The sequence below is a fragment of the Notamacropus eugenii genome, chromosome 7 (assembly GCF_028372415.1).
Source record: "Notamacropus eugenii isolate mMacEug1 chromosome 7, mMacEug1.pri_v2, whole genome shotgun sequence".
Lineage (NCBI taxonomy): Eukaryota > Metazoa > Chordata > Mammalia > Diprotodontia > Macropodidae > Notamacropus > Notamacropus eugenii.
The window spans coordinates 130,649,509-130,675,539 of NC_092878.1; the positions used below are offsets into that span (position 1 = coordinate 130,649,509).

The following is a 26,031-nucleotide window of genomic DNA, read 5'->3' on the forward strand; positions in this document are numbered from 1 at the left end:
ATTTTTCAGAGATATATTTTGTCCTCTGAGAACTTTTCTAGTTATATTACCAAAATTTTGGTGTGTAATTTCATTGTTAAAAAACTCTCATTCACCTAGCTATTTTTTTCTTTTTAAACCTCCTCATTATTCATGATGTCATAATTAGATCTCCAAATTCATGCAGCTAGGGGGCATAGTTCGTAGAGTTTCGAACTTGGAGACAGAAAGAATTGACTTAATTTCCTTCTTCAGACACATTCCAGCTGAGTGATCCTGGGAAATCTCTCTCAGTCTCAGTTTTCTAATCTGTAAAGCAGGGATAATAATAACAAACCTATTTCACAGGGAGAACCATATGAGATAATACATGTACAACTCCTTGCAAACCTTGAAGTACTACTCATAGGAATATTCATATTTATATTCTTATATTTTTATTTTGTTTTACTTTGGGTTTCCTGTACTAATTATTATTTGCATTATGGACTCCAAAGGATTTTATTAATATTTCTAGAATTTTATTTTTGTAGTACCCCTTCTGGGTTTACTTTCTCACCTCCCAATTACTTATATTGACCAACTAGGTTCCAGGAGTCTAGGGATTATGCCTTCTAATGCTGTCACTCAGAAGTGCCTAGCCAGTGTGCTCCCCTGAAAATCAGTCAACCTAAAACAACAACATGAAGCAACTTCAGTTACCTTTGACAAAGTTTTTGTTAACTGAGGATGAATCATAAGAATAGTAATTACCAAACAATCAATAACCCCAAATTTGGAAATTCATTCTCCCATTCCACATACATACATAAGATCCCTGGGAAGAGTGAGAACAAACTTAAAGCATGAAGGTAAATGAGGTTCATGTGTGAGTCACATGGAGCCAAAGAGTATCTCAGAATGCCTAGTCTTGGGAGACCTGCTCTCCCTTCCCCAAGTCCCATCCAAGTTCCTTCAGAGAAGGAGTTGCTCTCTTTCAGGACCTGATATCTTTGGTGAGATCATAGGTCAATTCACTGAATGCTTGGCTAGATCAATAGCTTTCTTGCCTTCTGTGTGGTTGCTTCATGGGACTTGGCTGCTGCACTCACTGGCTCTGGGATAGCAGTTATTAGTGAGATCTCAGATGGCTTTACCTAACGACCTGTTCTCCCCAGCCTCTAGAGTGCTCCCATCTCAGTATACTTATTCATCTTATATCAAAAGATAATAGAATTTTTTTTCTAATGGATTCCCAGCACTAAGGAATATAGTAAAAGATTCTTGGGTCCACCCTGTTCAACCTATTCAATGGGTCCCCCTAAATACAAAGGACACAATATTTCTCATAGATGAAGTCCTATATGTAGCATATAATGTCTCTGAGGTTCTATACCAGCTAGTTCTCTAATAGGTTGGATCTATAAAATAAGGATACTGTTCCCCTTGGATTTCTTGGGGGCCCCCAGAGAGGTTCACAGTGTATTTCTCTAATGGTTACCAACCCCTATTGTTTAATTTTTCCTAATAACAATTAACCATTTTCATCTTTCCAATACAAATTGCCAATTTCCCCAGTGTCAGCAAACCCACTACTATCTCCTTAATATTAATTAGCCAATTAACATTGATCAGCTGGCATGAAAACTATATTAGGTATCTAATATCCAGGTAATACAACTTTAATAGTCACACAACTATATTTTTTCTACTGAATTCTGGTCCTTGGTGCTGGCGAATCATAAAGTCAGTTAATTAGATAGTCTTACTACATGCTTACTTACATACTTCAAACATTTTTGTTTTTTAAAAACATTCTATGACTACTATATTCCTAGAACTGCTCTTGTCATTCATTTCTACCCACTTCCTGTTTCCCACCATAAGATGCCATGAATAGGGTCTTGGGCTCTTTATACTCACAGACTTGCAGTTGACAGTATTTTTCTACTTACAACTATTTGTCTTCAAGCTTTCTTTCCTACACATGAACAAATTCTAAGATTGTTTCCTTGTACAAACAGAATATAATTAGGATGAATAAATAATGAAATGAAAATACCTGAAAAGTATATATGCTTGTATCTTTCTTCTGAAAAAAGTACTTCAGAAGCAGAGAAATGAATTTGCCTCTGTTCACTTGGATGGCATCCAACAAACAAAACTTTAAACAGGCCTGATAGACACAAGAGAAAAATAAGTTACAGATTTGAGTTCGAGGAAGAATGCTAGCATATGTATTGATTTTTAGTTTCCCATAAAGACAGTGCTATAAATGGTGATTAGGATTCCAGAGTATCTCATTCAAAATGTACTTTTACTCTGTAAGGTAGTCACATTATTCTTCTAGTAATTCTAATGATTTAAGTACATGCAAATTCTCTGAACTTCTTTAAACCCAGTGTTAGAGACCCTGAGTTTCTCTAAGGTCTAAGCCCAAAAGTCTCTGAATTTTAAGACCCTTTAAATTCCAATGAGAGTGAGAATAGGGGTAGAAAAATAGAAGATACTGGAGACCTAACAAGTAGATGGCTTCTGTGGCAACAAATGAAAAGGACTGTAGTTGTAAGGAAGTAGGAAAAAGCCAGACAAGTAAAGGGGATAGTTAAATGGTACAGTTGCTAGACTGTTGGACTTGGGGTCAGGAGATCCTGAGTTTGAATTCTGCTTCAGGCACTTACTAGATCTCTGACCCTGGGATAATCAGCCTCCCTATTTTCCTCATTTAGATTTATATGTGTGTACACAGATACAAAGACATATATGTATGTACTTCTATGTCTATGCATATAAATATATATCTATACACATATCTTCATACATTTTCCTTTCTGGAGGTTAAAACTTAACTTAGGCCTGAACAATGAAGAAACATTTCAAAATTCTACTTCAAAAGCTGCTCTTTAATTATTTACCCCATTTTGTAGCAGTTTAGCAAGATTGACATGATTATTTTTAAATTCAGAGAAATAAAAATACTAAATGCCTATAGTTTTTCAAAAGATTTTGCAATACTCCAATCTAAAAATGACACAGTGAAGTGTATTTTACCTTTAGATTTAAAATTTACTTTTTCTGGTACAAAAAGATAATGTTTGGTATCCTTGAGTTGATACATTTCCTTGGTTAATTATATAGCCAATTCCTTCCACAGTTTTTTTTTTTTTTATGCAATAATTCTCATTTTATTTGAGCCAAACACAAATACTAAAATATGAAAAGGAAGTATGACAGTGATACAAGAAAAAAGACAAGAATATAATAGATATCAACGTTCCATCATCAGAATGATAAATGCAATAAAGAGGTTGAGACTAAATGTTTTATCTGAACTTACTTAAATACATTAGAAATACAAATTACATAGAGAGAACTAAATAGGATAAGCAGGGAATGAGCATTCTTTTCAAATGCTTAGAGACTACTCATAAATATTAATTTCAGATGACCTTGTAAAAGCCAACAAATTATAAAAGGCAGAAATATATGCATTTATTAAACTAGAATAAATCAAAAGTTGACCAAGAAAATGTCAACCATTAAAGAAAAACAGACCACATAGCTATATTTCAATAAATCTGACAAGATAAGGAAAATAGCTACAATAGTATCAATTACTGAAATTAACAAAAGGAAATTTTTTCCATTTTGTAACAGCTTTATCTGATCACATATGCCATTGGTCTTCATCTTCATTTATCCACTGCTGTGTTTGGCTGCCAGTCTCTTATCTCTTTCTTCAGTAATGGTGAGATGGATACCTTTTCCACGGGGTAGAGAGATCCAAGGCTTGTTACCTTTGCCAATAACAAATATGTTTGCCAATAACAAAAATGTTTGAAAGCCTAGTGGAAAAGCTATTGCCATTGGCATCCTTCACATGGGCCACATCAAAAGAGCCTGGATGCCTCTCCCTGTTGGTGATCACACCAATTCGACCCAAGTTAGCACCACTGGACACCATACTTAGGTTGCCAGTATCAAATCTGATGAAATCAGTGATCTTGCCAGTCTCTAAATCAGTCTGGACAGTGTCATTCACTTTGATTAGAGGATATGGATAACGCATCGTAGGAGCATCGTGGGTCACCAGATGAGGGATACGTTTTGTAGCCAAAAGGATCTTTCTCACTTTGCGCAATTTATATTTTGCCTCTTCAGCTGTGGTGCGATCCACAGCAAAACAACCCTTGCTGTCATACACCAAACAGAAATGCTCCCCTGTCTTATCGATGCTGATGACATCCATAAAGCCAGCAGGATAGGTAATGTCAGTACGGACTTTGCCATCAATCTTGGTGAACCAATTCTTAACCTCATCTCCCCTCAGGGCATACTTGAGGCTATTTCTAAGAAAGATGATGAGACAGAGGCACTTCCGCAGCTTATGGGGGCCTGTGGAGGATCTAGGAGCAAAAACTCCTGTCAATTTATCAAGCATCCAATGCTTTGGGGCTGCCACAAGCTTCAGGTGCTTCTTGGGACCACGAGCCATGACTGTGCTGGGACTAGAATCAGGAGCGCCCCAGCAGGATGAGTCTCCAGTCTCAGGAGTTCTCAGTCAGGAGTAGATTCAGACCCCAGCCTGGTTCTCCACCAAAAGCGGCAACAGTGGCCTTGGTCCACACACTACTCAAGGAAGGGAGTCACTCTAGAACTTGCCTGACCTTGCTGTTAATAACCACGAGGCCATCTAAGAACTTCCACTAGTTTTTTTTGTTTTGTTTTGTTTTTTTAATTATGTATTCTATCAGTGATTAGGATTTAACATTACCATATACTTGGAAAATTCCAAACATTTGATTAAAAAGTTAATTGATACAATTAAGAATTTTAGCAAAATAGAATATAAAGTAAATCCACATGAATCATCAGCATTTCTAAATGTCATAAACAAAACTCTGCAAAAAGAGATAGTAAAAGATACTCCATTTAGAATAACTCTAGACAGTGTAAAATACCAGGAAATACACCTTCCAAAATAAATCCAGGAACTATATAAACAAAACTATTACAAAAAACTTTTTTATACAAATAAAATCAGATTTAAATAATTGAAGAAATATTCATTGTCCATGAGTAGGAAGGGTCAATGTAATAAAAGTGACAATTTTACTCAGAGTAATTTATATAGTCAACACTATCTCAAATAAATTACCAAATAATTACTGAATTGGAAAAAATGATTACAAAATAATTTTGGAATAAGAAGAAGTCAAGAATACCAAAGGAAGAGACAGTGACTTGTCTGAATTTTCCCGAAAACACCTTTAAATAATGCTATAAAACAATTCTATAAGCAGCAGAACTCACAAAAGGATGGGGTGAAATAATTTTTTGGCCAAAGACAACTCAGAAGGTCACAGGGAAGAAAAATTGTACCTGGGTGAGAGTGAAGCACAGTTCAGCACAGTCCCAGACCCAGCAAACCCAGAGCAAGCCTTGGGAGTCCCTGAATCAGCAGTAGCTGCTTCTGGAGCTCTCAGCCCAAAGATGGTAAAAGAGTTGAATAACTGATCTGAGGAAGATTAATCTTCCTGCAGCTGGGGGCAGAACTCTATTGCTTTCCCCTATTCAGATCTGGGTTGCAGTCCTGGGTGGCAATCCTAGGGTGAGGAGGAATACTAACACAGCAGACTTTTCAGGTACAAAGGAGTTACAGGGCAGGAAAGAGGGCTGGTAGTTACTCACAGCCTAGAGCACAGGCCACAAGAATATGAAAAGCACCTCTCCTTAAATCTTTCCACCTTGGAAGAACTGCAAAGTATAGGTCCCTAGAAGTATCTCTGAAAAAAGGTACATAAAACCCCTGACACTTAGAACAGTGTGCCCTCCAACTTGGAAGCACAGTCCCACTTTAACAAGGAGTTAGAAGACAAATAGACTAGAAACATGAACAAACAACATCAAAAAATTCTGACCATAGAAAGTTACTATAGTGACAAAGAAGATCAAAACATACACTCAGAAGAAGATAATCAAGTCAAAGCTCCCATATCCAAAGCCTCCAAGTAAACTATGAATTGGTCTCAGGCCATGGAAGAGCTCAAAAAGGATTTTGAAAATCAAGCACGAGAGTTGAAGAAAAATTGGGAAGAGAAATGAAAGTTATAAAGGAAAATCATACAAAGAGTCAATAGCTTGATAAAGAAGACACAAAAAATACTGAAGAAAATAACACCTTAAAAAACAGACTAGATCAAATGCTAAAAGAGGTTTTAAAAAAACAATGAGAAGAATGCCATGAGAAGCAGAATTGACCACATGGAAAAAGAGGCACAACAATCCATAAAAGAAAAAAAAATCCTTAAAAAGTAGAATGGACCAAATGGAAAAGGAGGTACAAAAGCTCTCTGAAGAAAATAATTCCTTAAAAATTAGAATTGAGCAAATGGAAGCTAATAACTTTATGAGGAATAAACAATAAAACAAAATCAAAATAATGAAAAAATAGGAGAAAACATGAGCTATCTCATTGGAAAAACAACTGACTGGGGAAATAGATTCAGGAGAGATAATTTAAAATATTTTGAACTACCAGAAAGCCATAATAAAAAAAAAGAGAGGCTAAACATCATCTTTCAAGAAATTATCAAGGAAAAGTGTCCTAATAGTCTAGAACTAGAGGATAAGCTAGAAACTGAAAGAATCCATCAATTGTCTCTTGATGGAGATTCCAAAATGGAAACTCCCAGGAATATTGTAGCCAAATTCCAGAATTCCCTGATCAAAGAGAGAATAGCGTAAGCATCAGAAAGAAACAATTCAAGTATTGTAGAACCACAGTCAGAGAATATAAGATTTAGCAACTTCTACATTAAAGGATCTGGGCAGGGGTAGGGGGGATGGGTAGGATATATTCCAGAGGATAAAGGATTTAGCATTATAGCCAAGAATCCAGCAAAATTGAATATAATCCTTCAGGAGAAGAACAAAGATATACAATGAAATACAGGACTTTCAGGCATGCTTGATGAAAAGATAACTGAATAGGAAAAATGACTTTAAAATATGACTCAATAAAACATTAAAAGGTAAACAGTAAAAGGACATCATAAGGTATTTTAAGTTAAATTGTTTGCATTTCTACATAGAAAGATGATACTTGTAACTCCTAAAAATACTCTCTCATTATTAGGACAGTTAGGAGTATATATAACGGAGGACACCAGTGTGAGGTGATTGTGAAGGGATAATATCTAAAAAACAAAATGAAGGGGTAAAAAAGAGGAATATACTGTGAGAAGGAGAAAGGGAGAGATAGAATGGTATCTCTCTTAAAATAGGTAAGGAAAAGCTCTTACAGTGGAGGAGAAGATGGGGGAGAAGTGAGTGAACCTTACTCTCATCAGAATTGTATCAAAGACAGAATAACACACACTCAATTGGGTACAGAAATCTATCTAACCCTACAGGAAAGTCTGAGGGAAGGGTATAAGAGACGTGGGGGTAAGAGAAGGGAGGGCACATTGGGGAATGTGGTAGTCAGAAGCAAAACTCTTTTGAGGAGGGACAGAGTGAAAGGAGAAAGAGAGCAGAATAAATGGGAGGGGGAAATCATAACTGTGAAAAAAACATTTGAAGTAAATTTCTCTGATGAATACCTCATTTCTTAAATATATAGAGAACTGAATCAAATTGATAAATATGGGAGCCATTCCCCAACTTATAAATGATCAAAAGATATGAACTGTTTTCATATGAAGTGAGTAAAACCATAGCCATATGAGGTGCTCTAAAGCAACCATATTGATTGGAGGAATGTAAATTGAAACAATTCTGAGGCACTACCTTATGCCTGTTAGATTGGCTAATAGAATAGGAAAGGAGAATGACAAATGTTGGAGAGAATGTTAGGAAAATGACACATTAATGCACTATTGGTGGAGTTGTGAACTGATCCAACCATTCTTTAAATCAATAAGGAACTATTTCCAAAGGGCTATAAAACTCTGTATATCCTTTGATTTAGCAGTGCCACTTCTAGGTCTATATCCAAAAAAATACTTTTAAAGGGGTGCAAACAGACCTATAGGTAAAGAAATATTTCTAGCAGCAATTTTCTGATGGCAGGGATTTGGAAATTAGGAGGATGCCCATCAATAGGGGAATGGCTGAACAAATTATGCCATGCAAATGTAATGGAATATTATGGTGCTATTAGAAATTATGAACAGAATGCTCTCAGAAAAACCTAGAAAGACTCACATGAGCTGGTGAAAAGTGAAATGTACTGTATACAGAGTAGCAGCAATACTGTAACATGATCAGCTGTGAATGACTTACCTATTCTCAGCAATACAATGATCCAACTATGAAGGACTTATGATGAAAATGCTGTATATCCCCAGAAAAAGAATTGATGATGTCTGAATGCAAGTTGAAGAGTACTTTTTAAAATTATTCTTGAACGTTTTGTTTTGGGGGAGGTTGGTCTCTGTTTCACAACATGACTAATATGGAAATGTTTTGTATGCATACACGCTTTGTATGAGTACACATATATATCACATATGAAATTGCTTGCTTTGTCAATGATGGGGGTGGGGAGGAAAGAAAGATACAGTTTGCAACTCAAAGTTTTAAAAACAAATGTTAAAAATGGCTTTTGCCTTCAATTGGGGGAAAAATAAAATATAATAATAGTAATATAACTAATAATAAATAATAATTTTAAAATATTATAATAAAAGAATATCAAAGAAAATAATGAAAAAATGTAAAGAAAAAGAGATTTGCCAGTACCAGATCTTAAACTATATTATAGGACAGTAATTATCAAAGTCATCTGGTGCTGGTCAAGAAATAGAAAGGTAGATCAGTGGAATACGGTTGATATACAATTTAAAGCAGTAAATAAACATAATATCCTTATATTTAACAAGTGTAAAGACATGGTTTGGGGATGGAAATTCATTATTTGGCATAAATTGTTAGGAAAACTGGAAAGCAGTATAACAGAAACCAGGCATAGATCAATATGTTACACTATTTAGCGCGATAAGATAAAAATAAAAACATGACCTAGATATAAAGAGAGAGATTACAAGAAAATTAGAAGAACATGGAACATGTTATTTATCAGATCTATGGATAAAGAAGAGATAAATATCTATAATATTTCAAAAGATTCAGATTCCTTTGTCATGTTGAATGAAATTCGGCATAAAATAGGTATTTTGATTACATTAAATTAGAAAGTTTTTTGTACGAGTAAGACAAATACAGAGGAAATTTCTAGACAGTTTATATTGCAAATATATGAAGAACTTTGTCAAATCTATAAGAAAGAAAAAAAATTTGCGTGATAACTGTTTTATATTTTAAAGAAATACCAAGTTCTACACAGTAGATTTGCGGTTTCATGGGCAGTCATTGTTTTAATATACTATATTATGGAAATGTTTGTTTTACTCCATAAATTAAAAATAGAATAAATAAAAAAGATAAGTTTTACAAATGCATAGAAATTCTTCTGAAAATCAGAGCAATAAATTTATATACCAGCTAATTTCTAGCTAAAATGAGCTTATACCAATTTTTTGTATTCACTATAATATTTTGTGATCACCTTATTCTAAAATATTTGTAAAGATTCAGATTACTTTGTCCTGTTGACTACTTATGTTTTAAAGAAACATTTACATATCTAGAAAATGCCACCAAAACACCATCTAAAGGATCTTTTAGCTAGAAGATATCAGGGGTTTTTTGTACCAGATATCTGATTTCATTGGTATAGGGAATCCCTTTGAGGAAACTCTGCCAATGCAGGTTAGTATTATCTCTAAAACTTAAAATCTCAGAGAGGTGTCTGGGGCACTGAAGGGTGGCTTAGGGTCACATAGCCAGCATGTGTCAAAGGCAGAATTTAAACCCAGGTCTTCCTGATACTGACCTCATCTCTAAATCCTTAATACAGAGCATTTTTGCTGAGCTGACAGATTTTTAAAACTTGTTCTTTAAAATAGCTGCTTTGTAAAGCATTCTGTGACATTTGCTGATTTTACACTTTACCCCTTTCCACACATTTTTTATCTAGTCGTAGCTTACCTGCAGTTCCTTGCATCTCGACAGGTCTTTTCTCTGTACATTTCCATTACCTGGAATGTTTATCCTTCCCACCTTCATCCCTTAGCCCTCACTTACTTCAAGCCTCAGTTCAGACACCAACTTATGAGAGAGGACTTCCCTGGTTCCCTAGCTGCTAGCACCTACCTTTTAAGGTTATTTTTTATCTACTCTGTTTACATCTTGTGTATGGATATGAATGTGTGCTTGTGGGTACTATGTCTTTCCCATTGGCAAGTGAACAACTTGAGGCCAGGTACTCTTTTTCCTTTTTTATTGTATTCCCAGTGGTTAGCACAATACCTGGCACAGAGAAACTGCTCAATAAAATGGTTGTTGATTAAGTGATTAACTGATAAGATTAATTGACATAGAAAGTTATACACAGAGACAGCTGGGTGGTACATCTAGGAGGAGCTCACCATCTAGTGAGGGAGACAACATGCAAACAAATATGTACAAGTAATCTATATAGAAAATAATCCACAAAAGAGAAAATAGTGGTAGAAGATGAGGAAGAGAGGAGAAAAGAGATCTTATATTGCAAATGACCCTAAATTTTTTTTTTTGTAAAATATGATACAAGTATCTCAATTGAGAGGATGGGGTAAGGGAAGTTTTGGGAGGTTTAAGAAAGGATGAAAAGGTTTGGGAGACCACTGTAGAGAATGGGGTAATGAGTTGATGAAGGAGGCTTTGTAGGATTGCCTGTCAGCAGTGAGGGCTCAGTTGGGGTCATAGTGGACCTAGGTTGTGTGATTTTTCTCTAACTTTGTTCCACAGCACGTGTGCAGGAACATGGGTGGCAAATGGTTGGCATAATCCAAGTCTGAGTCTTAGGGTACAATTGGCAAAATGATAAGAGAGCTAGAAAATCAAGAGAAATGGTATGACATGGATGTCTGTAGACTATAGTGACAAGGATTTTTGTTGAGTGATAGAGATGAATAATATGAACCTCAAAGGAGAGGTTACTGATTGATGGAGGTGGAATAGAACTTGGAAGTGGCATTATATCAATTCCCCACCTTATCCAGTGAGCAGAGGGCAATGAGGACAGGTGCAGCTAATACAGAAAAGCATGGTCAGGGAGGCTGCATCATCAAGAGGGAGTCAATTTTCAATAAGAGCTAAAAGATGGAAGGAGTGGAAAAGGAAAAAAAGATGAAAAGGATGAAAAAAATTATGAGAAAAATGATGAGAAATGATGAAACAAAGATGAAAAATATGAAAAAAAGTTTGCCATCAATGGAGCAGACATTCCAGAAGGTACAGTGGAAGAGAAGGACAATATTTGGTTGGAACTCTAAGGTGGGAGAGTTGAAAGGATTGGAGATAAGGAATTGAATAATGGAGGATGGGAAATAGGGTTTAGATGATGACCTAAAGGAATTAAATCTTGTATAAGGTATGGCCAGCTGGGAGGCTATTCATCTTCAAGTGGATGGTGCCATTTTCCTTTCCAAAGAAGGCTGAAGATCAGACTAGAGGCAAATGTAGCATAAGATGGAAGGCACAGTCTAATGGCAACATTGGATGTTCTGCTTCACTATTCGTCTTCCCTTTGAAGTCTGGGAATTCAGCAAAAAGTGACACAACATAACATGGAAGTTGAACGTGCCCATCAGAAGAAGCAAGTCCTATTCTCCATCAATTTTCTTCTTTGTCTTCCCTCAAGGAACAGATATGACAGAAGACAAACATCTGAAGTCAAAGAGAACCTCTTTGCAGCAGAGGTTCTCCGCATCACTATTGGGAGATTGGGCTGGTAACAGAAGATAGGAGTTGCCTAGGGCTAACACAGATGAAAGTTGGCCAGCCTGGCTCCTTACTATCTTCCCCTCAGATGCAACAGAAGATAGAAAGCACAGTCACTTGAGGCTGAGGATCAAGCAATACAGCAAGAACGGGTAGACTCCAAGCTAACACAGAAGATATTTGCTTCTACATCTGTTCCTTGTTCAGTATGTAAACTAGGATGAGTGAGATCCTCATTCTGCAGCACTATTCCTATTTTCAAATGCCCTCCTTAGTCTACCCTGGATCTGTGACCCAGAATTAAGTAGTGAGTGACAGTGGCCAGTTGGTGCATAGAATCCTACTCAAAGTTGAGATATCATCTATTAGTCAAGGATCTACCTTCCTCTTAAGTACAAGCCTTCATCCTCTTTCTCTGTTCATTGGAATACTTCTTATATGGTGTTCCTAGATAGGCCTATCCTTGCTGTCCACAGATCTCTCTGTGTTTCTCCCCTATGATGATCTGGGCTGGAAAAATGACTCACTGTGACTTTTTCCCTTTGGATTTCCTGATTAGGACTCAGTATGGGATGTTTTCTAGGTTTTTGTTGGGGAGAGCTCAGCTGTTTTTCTTCCCACTACCCTGCTATTTTTTAATTAACTTTGTAAAATCATAGAATCTCTTTATTCTTTTTTTTATTTTTTCAATGAACAGTCATTATTTCTCTTCTGCTTAATTCTCTTAAGATAAAGTGAAATAAAACCCTTGTGACAAATATTCAGTCAAGCAAAATAAATACTCACTTTTGCCACATTCTAATATGTGTCTCATTTGGTATCCACAATCCATAACTTCTTTTGTAAGAATGTTAGGAACATTCTACATCACGGTTTGTCCTTATGTTGAGCACAGCATTTAAGTCTTTCAAAATTGTTTATTGTCAAAATATTTTGGTTACATTACATTCTCCTGGTTCTGCTCACATCATTCTATACAAGTCTTTCCAGGTTTCTCTAAAACTACTTTTTTTCATCTTATCAGATATGGTACACAATGGCATTCCATTGCCTTTACATAATTTCTTCAGCCACTTCTCAATTTATGATCAACCTTTTAATTTCTAGTTTTGTTTTTTTTTAAACATAGCAATAACAACAAAAAACCTTTGTAACTATATTTATATATCTTTTTCTTCTTTCTTTGTTGTTAGGATATAGATTTAGTAGCAGTATTTCTAGGTCAAAACGTACACAGTTTAGCAACTTTGGGGACATTGATCCAAATTGTTTTCTAAAACGAGTGAACCAGTTCATGGCTTCATTAATCGAGAATTAATTTGCCTGTTTCCCAAAGCCCCTTTAGCATTTCTCACTTGTCAGGGTTTTTTTAACTTCTTGCATCTAATAGATATGAAATAGAACCTCAGAGTTGGTTTAATTTGATTTTTTTCTACTTATTAATGAGTTGGAGCATTTTTTTCTTATGGCTTATTAGTAGTTTCCATTTCTTCCTTTGACTATATGTATCCTTTGACTAATTGGGGAATGGTTCTTATAAATTGGAATTAGTTTCTTATATACCTTGGAAATGAGACTTTTTCAGAGAAACTTGCTGCAAAGATTTTTTCCTTTCTCTCCTAATTTTACATTAAATAGTTTTGTTTATATGTGCACAACTTTTAAAATTTATGTAATTAAGATTGTCTATTTTATCTTCTGTGATCCTCTCTATCCCTTGTTAGATAATTACTCTTCCCTAATCGATATTTCTGAAAGATAATTTCTCTCTTTCTTTTCTAATTTGTATATGATCTGAGCTTTATATTAAATGAAGTTGTTAGGTAAAATGTTTTATAAATCTTTAATTACTCTATAAGGAAGTTATTTTTTTTTTGTTGATGTGTGTCATATATTAGGAGCAGGAGCTATAAATGATCAATGATTTTGTTGTACAATTGCTCAAGAAGAGGAAATGGGTTAGGAAATGTATTAGTATATTTGTTCTTCCACAAGACCTTCAACACTGTCATTTTCTTTGTTTCCCACCTTTGCCAATCTGACAGGTGTGCGGTGAACCTCAGAGTTATTTTACTTTGCCTTTCTCTTATTATCAGTGATGTGGAGTATATGCTCATATGATCATTGATAGGTTACAGTATTTTTGAAAACTGTGTCTTTGGGCCAGTTATCCACTGGAAAATGGTGACTGGTTTTATATATTATATTAGTTTTTTAAGTATCTTGAATATCAGAATTTTACTCATATGAAACCTTTATTATTTTATGTAAATACATTCATCTCTTTGGTCTTTTATGATCATCTCCAATCCTTGTTTAGTTAAGAATTTTCCCACTAACCATAACTGTGAATTTTTCATTCCATTCTATATTTTTAAAAAATAGTGTAACTTTTTTTATATTCATGAAAGCTTTATGAAGTTCAATAAGTTCAGGCACTGAGGTTTAAAAATGTCCAATAAAAAGGAAATAACTTGGAAGACTGTTAATGTGGAAATAAAAAATATAAAAAAATCCATAAATTCAGGGGAAACCAGTTAAATCACTTACCATCGGAAATGACAAATATCTAGGTAATTAAGTAATTGATTTCATTTTCTGTCCTTAGTTTTAGGGTTTTTGGTTTTGTTTTAGTTTTGCAATATAATAGTTAATGCTTATTAAGATGAGCTAACTAGTCTAGAGTTGGATTAGTACCACCATCAAGCTGACATTTGAGTCTGTTTAAAAAACTGATGGCCTAATCTCTGCTATTGTCTAATCTAACTGTCCGTAAGGAAGTAACTTATTCATTAGAGTTTTTGTATATATTTTTAAATATCAATAAGGTAAATAGATTTATGAATAAATGTCACAAAAACTATTGTTTGTATTATTTATCGCCTCTATATATAATTAAATATTTGTTACTTAAATTCTTCAAATAGAGTTTAATTTAAATTTTAAATAATCCAGTTTATAGTCTGATAGTTAAACAAGCTAAGAATATTTAGGAAAGACCTGTATACTGTTTTAATCACCTCCACATTCTCATACAGATGAGAAAACTATTCCCTCAGTTGACGTTGAACATTTTCAGAGGCACATTAGCACCTTTGAATGTCGAGTGTACAATTTGTCAGACTGCTCTTCAATTGCACTAAATGGTGCTCTGATGCAGTTTGAAAGTGAAAACACACCTTCGAAACCACTCCAATTCCACTCTGGAAGCAGCTAACTCATCCGTCAGGTTCTGGAGCATTAATGTACTATTGGAATTCAGCTTCCTCTTAGGAGACTGAAATCAGTCAAGCAAACAGATATGACACATAGCTGAGAAGTAGAAGAAATGAAAAAGTAAGCTAAGAAAAGCAAAGCAAAAGTAGAGCCCTTCAGAATGTACTCCTTAGGGTCTTTAATATTCAACCACACTAGAAAGAGTTTTGACTTTAAAGGTGTCATCCTACTCTCTCTCCACTGTCAACTGTGCGGTAATTTATGCAATCTAAAAAGGCCATCACACTTTGAATTAGATCTATGCTTGCACATGCCTTGATATTTAAACTTTTCCCAGCTAGGAATTCTTCATGCTCTGTAGTGATGAAAACTGGTACAGGAGGTTTCCTCTTAAATTTCCTGACTTCTGCAGGTTTGAATCACTTCACTATTTTACATGTTCCCTTTTCCCTTCCTTCTTCCTCCTCATTGCATTGTTATTTAATTTTTTTAATGATTGATAGTGGGAAGAATTCTATAATAAGAAATTTAAATATTTAATTAATTTTATCCTTTGATTCTTTCAAAATGTATGCCATTTTTCACTTAAAATAGCAAGCTAGTAAATTGTTCTTAGTTCAATGTAATCTCTGGAACCCTGGCCAATACAGTACTTAAAAAATGAAGTATTAGGGTCTTAGAATATTCTCTCAACTCTTGTGGAGAATAGAAAGTTAACTGTTTGACATTTGAAAATAATGATTTTAGCTTTTTAGAAAGTCAAGTGGAAGAGGTAAGCAAGTATCCAATAAGACAATCTGATAGCCTGCTTTTGTTTTATGACTTCTTTCTTGGGCAAGAGCCTCAAGAGTCAAGATGATTCAACAGAAGAAATATGTGAATCATCCATTTGGGAACACACTCATAATATGTGGAGGTAGATGACAGTAATAAAGCATCTTGCCTAGTACTTACCTCTTGCCATTGCTAAGATGACTCTGTCCCATCGAAACGCATAGTTTAATGTACCTACAAACTGTGATTATGTTTCAAAGGCTGACTTTAGACCAAGCATAACATTTTATTATGCTGTAACTTATGACAGCATGTTTATATTTTAACAGTATTTCTTATTTCAATGGCGTTCCATTGAGTGAATTTGGTATGCTATATCCCTTTGGTTTTTAGAAAATTTAAAGAGGAATCACAAGTCAATTTGATATGTTTATGAATTTTAATTACTGCTATAATTAGATACTCTCACTGCCCTCTGAAGCACAGAAGACTGCATCTGCAGCAAACAAAATTGAAGCTTCTTAACATCTGATTAATCCCCACAGATCTGTTTTCAACTCAACTTTCCATTCTCTTCTCTATTTCTGTTCAGCCTGCTATGTAGGAGGCCTTTTCCTGTGAATATCCCACTGAGCCTTGTAATAAAATCAAAAGAGAAAAGCTCCATCAGTCAGAAAGCAATCATCTCACTAGAAATAGAAAACCTGTCACCTTATTCTTAAAGACCTTAGATCATTTGAACCAACAAGCAACCAGAGAGAACCTGTATTGTATTGTGCTTCACTTTTGTGTCCAACCACTCTTTCCTTGGCAGAGGTAGAAAGCCCGTGAGAGAAAAGGCAGAACAGATTTCTTAGCTCCTGAAAATGCTAGAATTTGTCACGGGAACTGAGCTGTTTTGTTTTTTTTTAAATTCTACTATAGTATGTACAGCACTATCTATGCTACCATGAGTAACTTACTTCATCTCTCTGGCTCTCAGTTTCTTCTTCTACAAAATAAAGGAGATGGACTAGATAAGCTCAAAGATCCATAGTACCTACAAATTCTGTGGCTTAAAGCTTAAGGCTTTAACTCTAAATCAAAGCCTGTCCAGAATCTTTTCAAGAGGAATCCTAGATATCTATGATGACATATGTCATGCTTATGTTTCTCATCTTAGCTTGTGGAAAGGGCTATAATTTTCCTCTCAGAAAGAATATTTGAGTATGGAACTCATTGTGCTTATCAATTCATGTTACTAATATACTGCAATATTCATCAACTTGAATTTTTTCTAGTGGATAAGAGATCTGTAGGACTTCAAAATAAATAAAGTGAGATTTCAAATAATATGTTTAAAATAAAAATAATTTTTAAAGTAGGATAAAGTATCATAATGCTTCAGTACCACGCAAACAATTGATATAGATATAAGAATGTAAGAATAGATATAAGAATTAATTCTGTTGTTAGAAAAATCGATAAGCCAATAGAAGCTGCAGGGTGGCATAGTAGGTAGAGCAACCACCCTGGAGTCAGGAGGACCTCAGTTCAAGTCTGGCCTTAGATACCAGCTGTGTGACCCTAGGTGAATCACTTAATCCTGATAGTCTCCATAGAAAAAAAAAATCAAAGCAAGTAAAATATTTGAAGATTTTCATTTCAGCATTATATGTAATTATAAAAAGGAAAAATGAAATAATGTCAAGCAATAATAGGGAAATGGTCAAATTATGTATATTACACTAATGTAATATGAAATGAGGGAATGATAGAATATTATAAGACCAATAAGTATGAGGAATACCAAGAAATTTGTGAAGATCTTTGGTGTGGTCACAGAGTCACTAAGAGTTGCACAAAGCCACACAGCAACAATAAATTGTGCTCAAAATTGTTTTCAATAAAACATCATTTTTCAAAAGTTTTAACAGTACCTCACATGGCAAAGACCAACAATAAGGCAATAGTAACATGTAAATAAAATATACAATTATTTCAAAAAAATATCTTGTCACTACCTGTCCCTGAGAAGGCTTAGAATTGTTAAATTCTGTATCTTCTGCATTCTTTAGTCATGTGATAAATTCTCCCCAAATGTTGTCTTGAATTGGAAACTCCTGAGCAATATGCACCATAGGAAATAGCTGCCATTGATTTCAATGATAAATATTTTCATGATGTACATTAATGAGCATAATGTATATGACCATAATAATTTATTTTATTTTCAATATACAAGGAGTGAAAATATCTTCAACCATCAGAGGCATGATGCATATTGTATTTGCCCCTCAGGTAAATGTGACGCTGGGCAAGTCACAACCCCTCAGCACTCTCAGCATCTAAGATTGTAAGTTCAGAGCTGACAGCTTGCACTGGCAGAGGTTTATTCCTCTTCTGAGAGTTGTCTATACCAATGAAGTCATAGTTCCAATTCCTTGTCCCTATGAATAGATATGGATCATAGCGATAGATGATAGAAAACAAATCTGTGATGTTTTTAGTATCAGAAAGTTCTAAAAGGGAATCTCCTCCACGAATGCAGATAAGAATTTGCTCTGCTACTTAGAGACTTAGATGTTGACTAGAACACTGATGAGCTGGCCTTGCCCAGGACATAGCCAGTATGTAGCAAAGGAAGATCTCCAACACAAGTGTACCTGGATTCAAGACTAGCCCGCTGTCCACCATGCCATACAGTTTCTCTTCATCCTAGACTTAGCATATTTAAAATATTATATGAACATTATTTTGGAGAAAAGATTGGATTGAGATCACTTGGTTCAATGAAATCCATTAAAAATTCAGAATTTATTATATTCAATATCTTCATTTTTTTCTCCTTAGCACACCTACTACTTGAATTGATGATGGAGAACTAATGTGTTATTTCCCTCTCACTTTCTTAAAATTAATTGAAGGGAAATGTATTGAGAAATTTCTTTTTTTATTTAAATTAATTTATTTAATTTTGGTTTTCAACATTCACTTCCATAAGCTTTTGAGTTTTGAATTTCTCCATCTCTCTCCTATTCCTTTTCCAAGATAGTGTGCAATCTGATAAAGACTCTTTATATATACTCTCACTAAACATATTTTCTCATTAGTCATGTTGTAAAGAAGAATTAGAATGTATGGGAAAAACCATGAGAAAGAAAAAACAAAACAAGAGAGCAAGTAGTATGCTTCAGTCTGCAATCAGACTTCATAGTTATTTCTCTGGATAGCATTTTCCATCATGGATCTTTTGAGAAGAGTTAAGTCTATTAAAGTTACTCATCACACAATCTGGTTGTTAATGTGCACTGTGTTCTCTTATTTTTGCTCATTTCACTCAACATCAGTTCATATAAGTCTTTCCAGATTTTTCTGAAGTCCACCTTCTCATCATTTCTTATTGAACAATAGTATTCCATTACAGTCATATACCACAGCTTGTTCAGGCATTCCCCATTGATGGGCATCTCCTCAATTACCAATCTTAGCCACCACAAAAAGAGCTGCTATTAATATTTTTGTATGTGTGAGTCCTTTTTCCATTTTAATAATCTCTTTGGATACAGTCTTAGAAGTGGTATTGCTGGGTATGGACGTTTTTATAGCCCTTTGGGCATAGTTCCAAACTGCTCTCCAGAATTGTTGGATCAGTTTACAACTTCACCAACAATACATTAGTGTTCCAATTTTCCCACATCTTCTCCAGCATTTATAATTTTCCTCTTTTGTCATGTTAGCTAAACTCATAGGAGTGATGTGGCACCTAAAAGTTGTTTTGATTTGCACTTCTCTAATCAATAGAAATCTAGAGCATTTTTTCATGTGATTATAGATAGCTTCAGTTTCTTCCTCTGAAAACTGCCTGTTCATATCCTTTGACCATTTATCAATTAGAGAATGATTTGTATTCTTATAAATTTATTTTAGTTCTCCATATATTTTAGGAATGAGGCCTTTATCAGGGACACTTGTTGTAAGGTTCTTTCCTAGCTTTCTGCTTCCCTCTTAATCTTGGCTGCATTGGCTTTGTTTGTGTGAAAACTTTTCAATTTAATGTAATTAAAAGTGCCCATTTTGCATTTTATAATGTTCTCTATCTCTTGTTTGGTCATAAATTCTTCTGATCTCCATAAATCTAACAAGTAAACTATTCCTTGTTCTCTCAGTTTGCTCATAGTATCAGCCTTTATACCTAAATCATGTACTCATTTGGAGTTTATTTTGGTATACAGTATAAGATAATAAATTGGTCTATGCCCAATTTCTGCCATACTACTTTCCAGTTTTCCTAAAAGTTTTTGTAAAATAGAGTTCTTTTCCCAGAAGCTTTAGTCTTTGGATTTATCAAATAGTAGATTATTATAGTCATTGACTACTGTATTTTGTGTTGCCTAACCTATTCCACTGATCTGCCCCTGCATTTCTTAGCCAGTACCAAGTACTTTATGATACAATTGAAGATCTGGTATGGCTAGGTCACCTTCCCTAGCATTTCTTTTCATTAATTCCCTTGATACTCTGGAACTTTTGTCCCTCCAGATGAATTTTGTTGTTATTTTTCTAGATCTGTAAAATACTTTTTTGATAGTTTGATTGGCATGGCACTGAATAAGAAATTTGGGTAGAAGTGCCATTTTTATTATATTAGTTTAGTCTACCCAGGAGTAACTGATGTTCTTCCATTTATTTAGATCTGACTTTATTTGTGTGAAAAGTGTTTTGTAATTGTGTTTATATAGTTCCTGGGGTTGTTTTAGCAGATAGGCTCCCAAATATCTTATAATGTCTACAGTACCTTTAAATGAAATTTCTCTTTCTATCTCTTACTGTTTGGTTTTCTGACATTGATAGATGCATACATAAATACATATATCCACATGTATATGGATATATATATATATATATATATATATATATACATACGATTTATGTGGGTTTATTTTATATCTTGCAACTTTGCTTAAGTTATTCATTATTTCAAGTAGGAGAAATTTCTAAAATCAAACTACAAGGAAAAAGAAAAATGCCAAGTCCAGATAAATCATGTTAACTAATCAAGAGACACCTGAATTTGATTAAAATACTATTTTGATTAAAATTTAGAGTAGGACATAGCATGAGTGTCATAATTGTATAGTTATCTATAACTAAAGATTAATTTTGAAATATTAAAAATATACACACATATATACCCATATGTATCATATATTTGAGTTGTTGAAGATATTTGCCTTTTTAATTTAATCTGAAATGAAGATTGGCATTTTAATGATAGCTTCATATTTTTATGATGACTAATCTTTTACTTTAGTTCATATCAATGAATATCCATTGAACATTTCCCGTATGCTGTGGAGAATACACAAATAATTCATAGTGCCTGTTCTCATAGAGTTTCTTATCAACAACAATAGAAGAAATATTCAAAAAGAAAAAAATCCTTTATGCTTTCCAAATTTACTGTTCACTGAATATACTATTTATGTTCTATAACAAAGAATTTAAGAGAGAGAATCTTTAATGAGTAGTTAAGGAAGACAATGTCCTTGAGCTAGTATTGAACATTTTATGAGAAATGTGGTCTAACTACTTGAAGTCTTGAGTTCCTGTAATAAAACTGGTGTAATAAAGAATCCATGCTAAAGCAAGGGCACATAAATTCACTTCCCCTCTAAATAGTGACTAACACTGCCTATGCAAATTACAAACTTGGAAATTTTCCTTTCTTCTTACTCCCTCACCCTTCCTGCTATTATGTGGTAAAATACTTATTATTAAAATCTATTTTAATGAATATTCTATGTGCATGGAAGAAAAATAACTACATTTTTACCGTCTCCCTAGGAAAACATTATTTTTCTGGATGTATTCCCATACTTATGATTTTCTAGTTTTAAAATGTGTGATAGCCTTCCTTGATCTTTATAGAAGATATTTACCATTAATATTGTCATTTACCATAAAATTGTCATTTAATGAATATCCATGGAATAAATTTCAACCACACCATCTTTCTTATTGAGAACACCTGTCATTTCCAACAGGCTACTCCTTTTGCCTAACATAGATATTAAGGAGAAACTGTCCTTCTAAAGTCACCTTTTCTCATGTTCTTGTAGACTTCATGATTTTTAATATAACCATCTTTCCCTTCAAGCTACAATGTGCCTTCCTTCAAGTCATGTTTTTCATATCTCATCTTGAATGCAGACATGAATTTGGGAAAGTCTCTTAGGAGTCATTCTTTGCTGAATAATAATAACACACAATTGCCCTATGTTCTCACAGAGAAAGCAGTCTCAGAAATTTATTCTGGGTGTGAATGACAGGACCTTCTGGGCTCCTGACAAAAGTTCTCGAACTTTTGCTTGTGAAGATCATAGGAAAGAAAACTGACATTCCCCCTTTACATTTCTGACTCTGTAACTCCTTATTTTATTCACTTCATTTTTATTTTATTTCTCTTATTCAAAAAGAAATGTTATTGACTAGGAGGGGGGGGGTTGTTGGTTCCCCGTATTTACCTTTTTCCTGTGTTACCAGTTCACTTTTTCTCATTTTCTTTGTTCACTCATCCCATTATGATACAAATGTCAGTTTGATATCACCGTCAGAAATCAGATATCTCATTTACCCAAACCTGTTTCCTTGGAGTTAATATTTTTTTCCAATTCCAAAAATGTTTTTCAATGAAAAGTCTCATTTCACTTGTAAAATATATACAAAACAGAGGCATCTGAAATAAATTTTCACTTCAAGGAAGTTAAGATGAGCGAATGTTTGCAAATACTCTACCGTTTATGATTAATAGTTGTCATGTAGCAAATAATAAATTAGAAAAATGTTGGACCTTAAGTTTAATAAAATGGTTTCTAAATATTTGTTTCAAAAGATAACTTCCTGGGCAAACCCTTTCAAAAATGTCTATTTTTGCCACCACTGTAGCCATCCTCAATAAGTCACTCCCTCTCATTCTTTCTCTCTCCAATTCCCTTTCCTTTCAGCTGATTATGTTCTCACAGGATCTTAGACCTGGAATGGAGACAAAAAAGCTATGTATTCCAACCCTCTCTTTTTAGGGTTAAATGCCAGAGGCTCAGAGAATTTAACTACTTTGCCTGTGACTCTAAATCAATCATATTCTCCAGTATACTTGCTGACTTTCCTGTTTCATGTTTTCTCCACATGATGACTAATCTTCCAAATCCTTTTACCTTACTTTACCTAAATCCCTTTGAAAAATGTTCTAGTTCCCAGATGTTCTATAAAAGAGGATGCTGTTCTCAAAAGATGTTGGTCACTTACTTTGCATACATCACAGTGGATTTTTTTCTCATTTCTAGACACTAAGCAAAAGACAGGTTCATTCAGTTCATCAAGATAACCTCTTTATCACCCAGCAGCCTTTGGGGGGGATCAAATACTGTAATTTCTCTCTCGAATTTCTTTTGAGTTCTGTGTACATGAGCAGAATTTTCAAGAATGGCAGTTTTTAACAGTCAGCAAAGAAGCAGAAATCAGAATCTCTAACTTCGGATGATATATAATGATGAAAAGTTGTTTGGGCAGTTTTTTTCTTTCCTTTTTGTTGGAAGTGAGAGTCTCTCACCAGCAAACAATATACCAAAATCTACAATAAAAATGGAGATTGACTACAAAGCTCCAAGCACTGTTAGAAATCAGCGAGAGAATTAGCAGTAAGGTTGTATGGGTGTTTTAAGGGACTGAATACAAATTCAAAATTATGAGCAAGTAATAAGAAGTGATATGAATAAATCCTTACTAATATGAAAATGATTATCTCCTGAAAGTCTCTTTTTTTTCCAAGTAGGTCTGTGACGTCTTTGCCATTTGTATTGTGAGGGAGCTGGAATTTAGGCTCAGGCTGTCATTCAAATGACAAGCAAATGAGTAATCTGAAGTTTGTTACCATTTAACAGACAGCCTTTCAACATCTTCGTTTCATTCTATTAATGGTGGTTTGGATCTAGTCGGTAGAAAGCAGTTTCAAGAGGTTAGTTTATGTAAATTCTATCACCTTCTTGGTTGAAGATTGGAAGAATTAATTAATAACAATAGCTGGGATTTATACAGTAGTTTAAGATTTGCAAAGCACTTTATACATGTTATCGTATTTGCTTCTTATACTAGCCCTGCAAGTGGATTGCTATTACCTGTATTATAAGAAGTCTGAGAGACGTTGGGACTTGACCAGGGTCATGAAGCTAGTAAATGTTCTATGGAAGGATTTGAATTCAGGTCTTCCTGACTCCAAATCTACTCCTCCAGCCATCTAACTGCCTCTTTAGAAAAAAAGGAAAGATCACTTATTAAGCACCTATTATGCTCCACTGTGTTAAGTGCTTTACTCTTTTTTTAATTTGATCCTGACAGTACCTTTCATTTTACAGCTGAGGAAACTGAAGTAAAAAAAAAAAAAAAGAGGTTAAGTGACTTGTACAAGGTCACGCAGCATCTGATGTGAAATTTAAACTCAAATGTTCCTGACTTCAGGACCAGCACTCTATCTAGAAAGCCACTTCATTATTCTAGAATGTTTTGGAATCAGTCCCCATCAGTCTCCATTTTAGTCAAGAGGCAGGTTGCTAGAGTTCTGCACTCAGCATTCAAGTGATTTGGGTCCAGACGCACACTGAGTAATTGGGAGCCTTATAGCAATTCATTTAATCTCTCAATTTCAGGCCTTATCTGGATAATAGGGATAATGTTATTTGTGGCACTTCACAGGGTCAGAGAATTGGATGTGGAATTGCTCCTTCATCTTACAGATGAAGAAAATAAAGACTAGATAGATGGAGGAATTCATAGTTATAGCTAAACTACTTGTACAGCACTTAGTACTTACCATCATTATCCTGTGTACTTTATACGTATTTATTTCATTTCATCCTCACAACAACCCTGGAAGGGAGGGGCTGTTATTATTCCTATCTTACAGATGTGGAAACAGAGGTAGACAAAGGTTAAGCAACTTGTTCAAAGTCCTGTAACTAATTAGTATCTGAGACTGGATTTGAACTCAGGTCTTCCTAACTCAGAGCCCAGTTCTCTATCCCCTGCATACCTAGTGCCCCTAGGGCAGATAACTACCCCTAAAGTCACATAATTTACTATCAGAATTTGAACTCATGTCCTTTTATTCCCAATGCAGCACCCTCCTTTGTGTTATGGTTTATCTTAATTTTCCTTTAGGGTAGTTTTGATGATCAGACGAAATAATCTCCGTAAAGTGATTTGTAAACTACAAAGTGTGACATTCACATTGGTAATTAATAGTAAGTCCATGTAAAAGAAATAACTTGGTCACAGAACAGTATTCAATTGATTACTGTTCCTTTCTCCCAGTGTTTGCATCTGAATTGGTCTTCATGCCTCTAAAGAAAGAAAAGTTTTAACTCTTGGTCCTATAATTTTGATCTAATTATTGATGGTTATATTTTTGTGTTTTATAAATATGTATACACATACACATAGATGTTTGCCTGTATGTACTAGTTTTATTAATGAAACACACTTTCTGTGAAGTAGATTTTATGATTACAGAACCTCAACTATTTTAAAAATGAAATATGAAAGACTCATTACAAGGAGGTTAATCTTTATTTTACCCAGTCCTCTAAAATTCCCTCCCTTATCTTCTCCCTTCACCCTCCTAATTTTATTCTATACACCCTTTTAAAAGTCCCTACCCTACCCTATCCCCTCCGAGTTTTCTCACCTGTCTAGAAGTTCAGAAGACCTCTAAACCTCTTCAGTTGTTTACTGCTTCCTCTACAACCCAAATGGGAGTAAGATTCCAGCATTACCAACCTTCTACTGACCTGTTTCCTCTGTATTATTTCTTCTTCTCACCCCTCATCTTTATGAGCCAATTATTTCTTTGTACTTTTTCTTACCAAACCATCCCATCATACTCAACTGAGCCACAACCTTTATTTTAAACTACCTTAGTAATGAAAAATTTTAAGAATGCTGATGACACTTTAATTTATAAGTAAACCTTTTTAACCTTTATCAGTGCCTTGTAATTAGTTTTTAATGATTACCCTATACTTTTTTCTAGATCTTTTATATCATATTTTTCATGGAGTTCTGCTTTGTTTTGTTGTTACAAATTCCTGAAATTCTTTCAATTTATCAAATGTCCATTTTTTTCATTCAGGAATATACTCATCTTTGCTGGATAAGTTGTTTTTGGATACTACCCCAGCTCTTTTGCTCTTCAAAATATAATATATCAAGATCTATCAT

General features: G+C 34.5%; 1 protein-coding gene and 1 pseudogene across 3 annotated transcripts in view; one reads left to right on the plus strand and one right to left on the minus strand.

The window, feature by feature from the left end:
• GRID2 (glutamate ionotropic receptor delta type subunit 2) overlaps positions 1-26,031 on the plus strand; it is a 1,741,897-nt gene that overhangs the window by 1,319,283 nt on the left and 396,583 nt on the right. The gene's annotated exons all lie outside the window — the stretch shown is intronic.
• LOC140513634 (small ribosomal subunit protein eS4-like) lies at positions 3,655-4,502 on the minus strand (annotated as a pseudogene).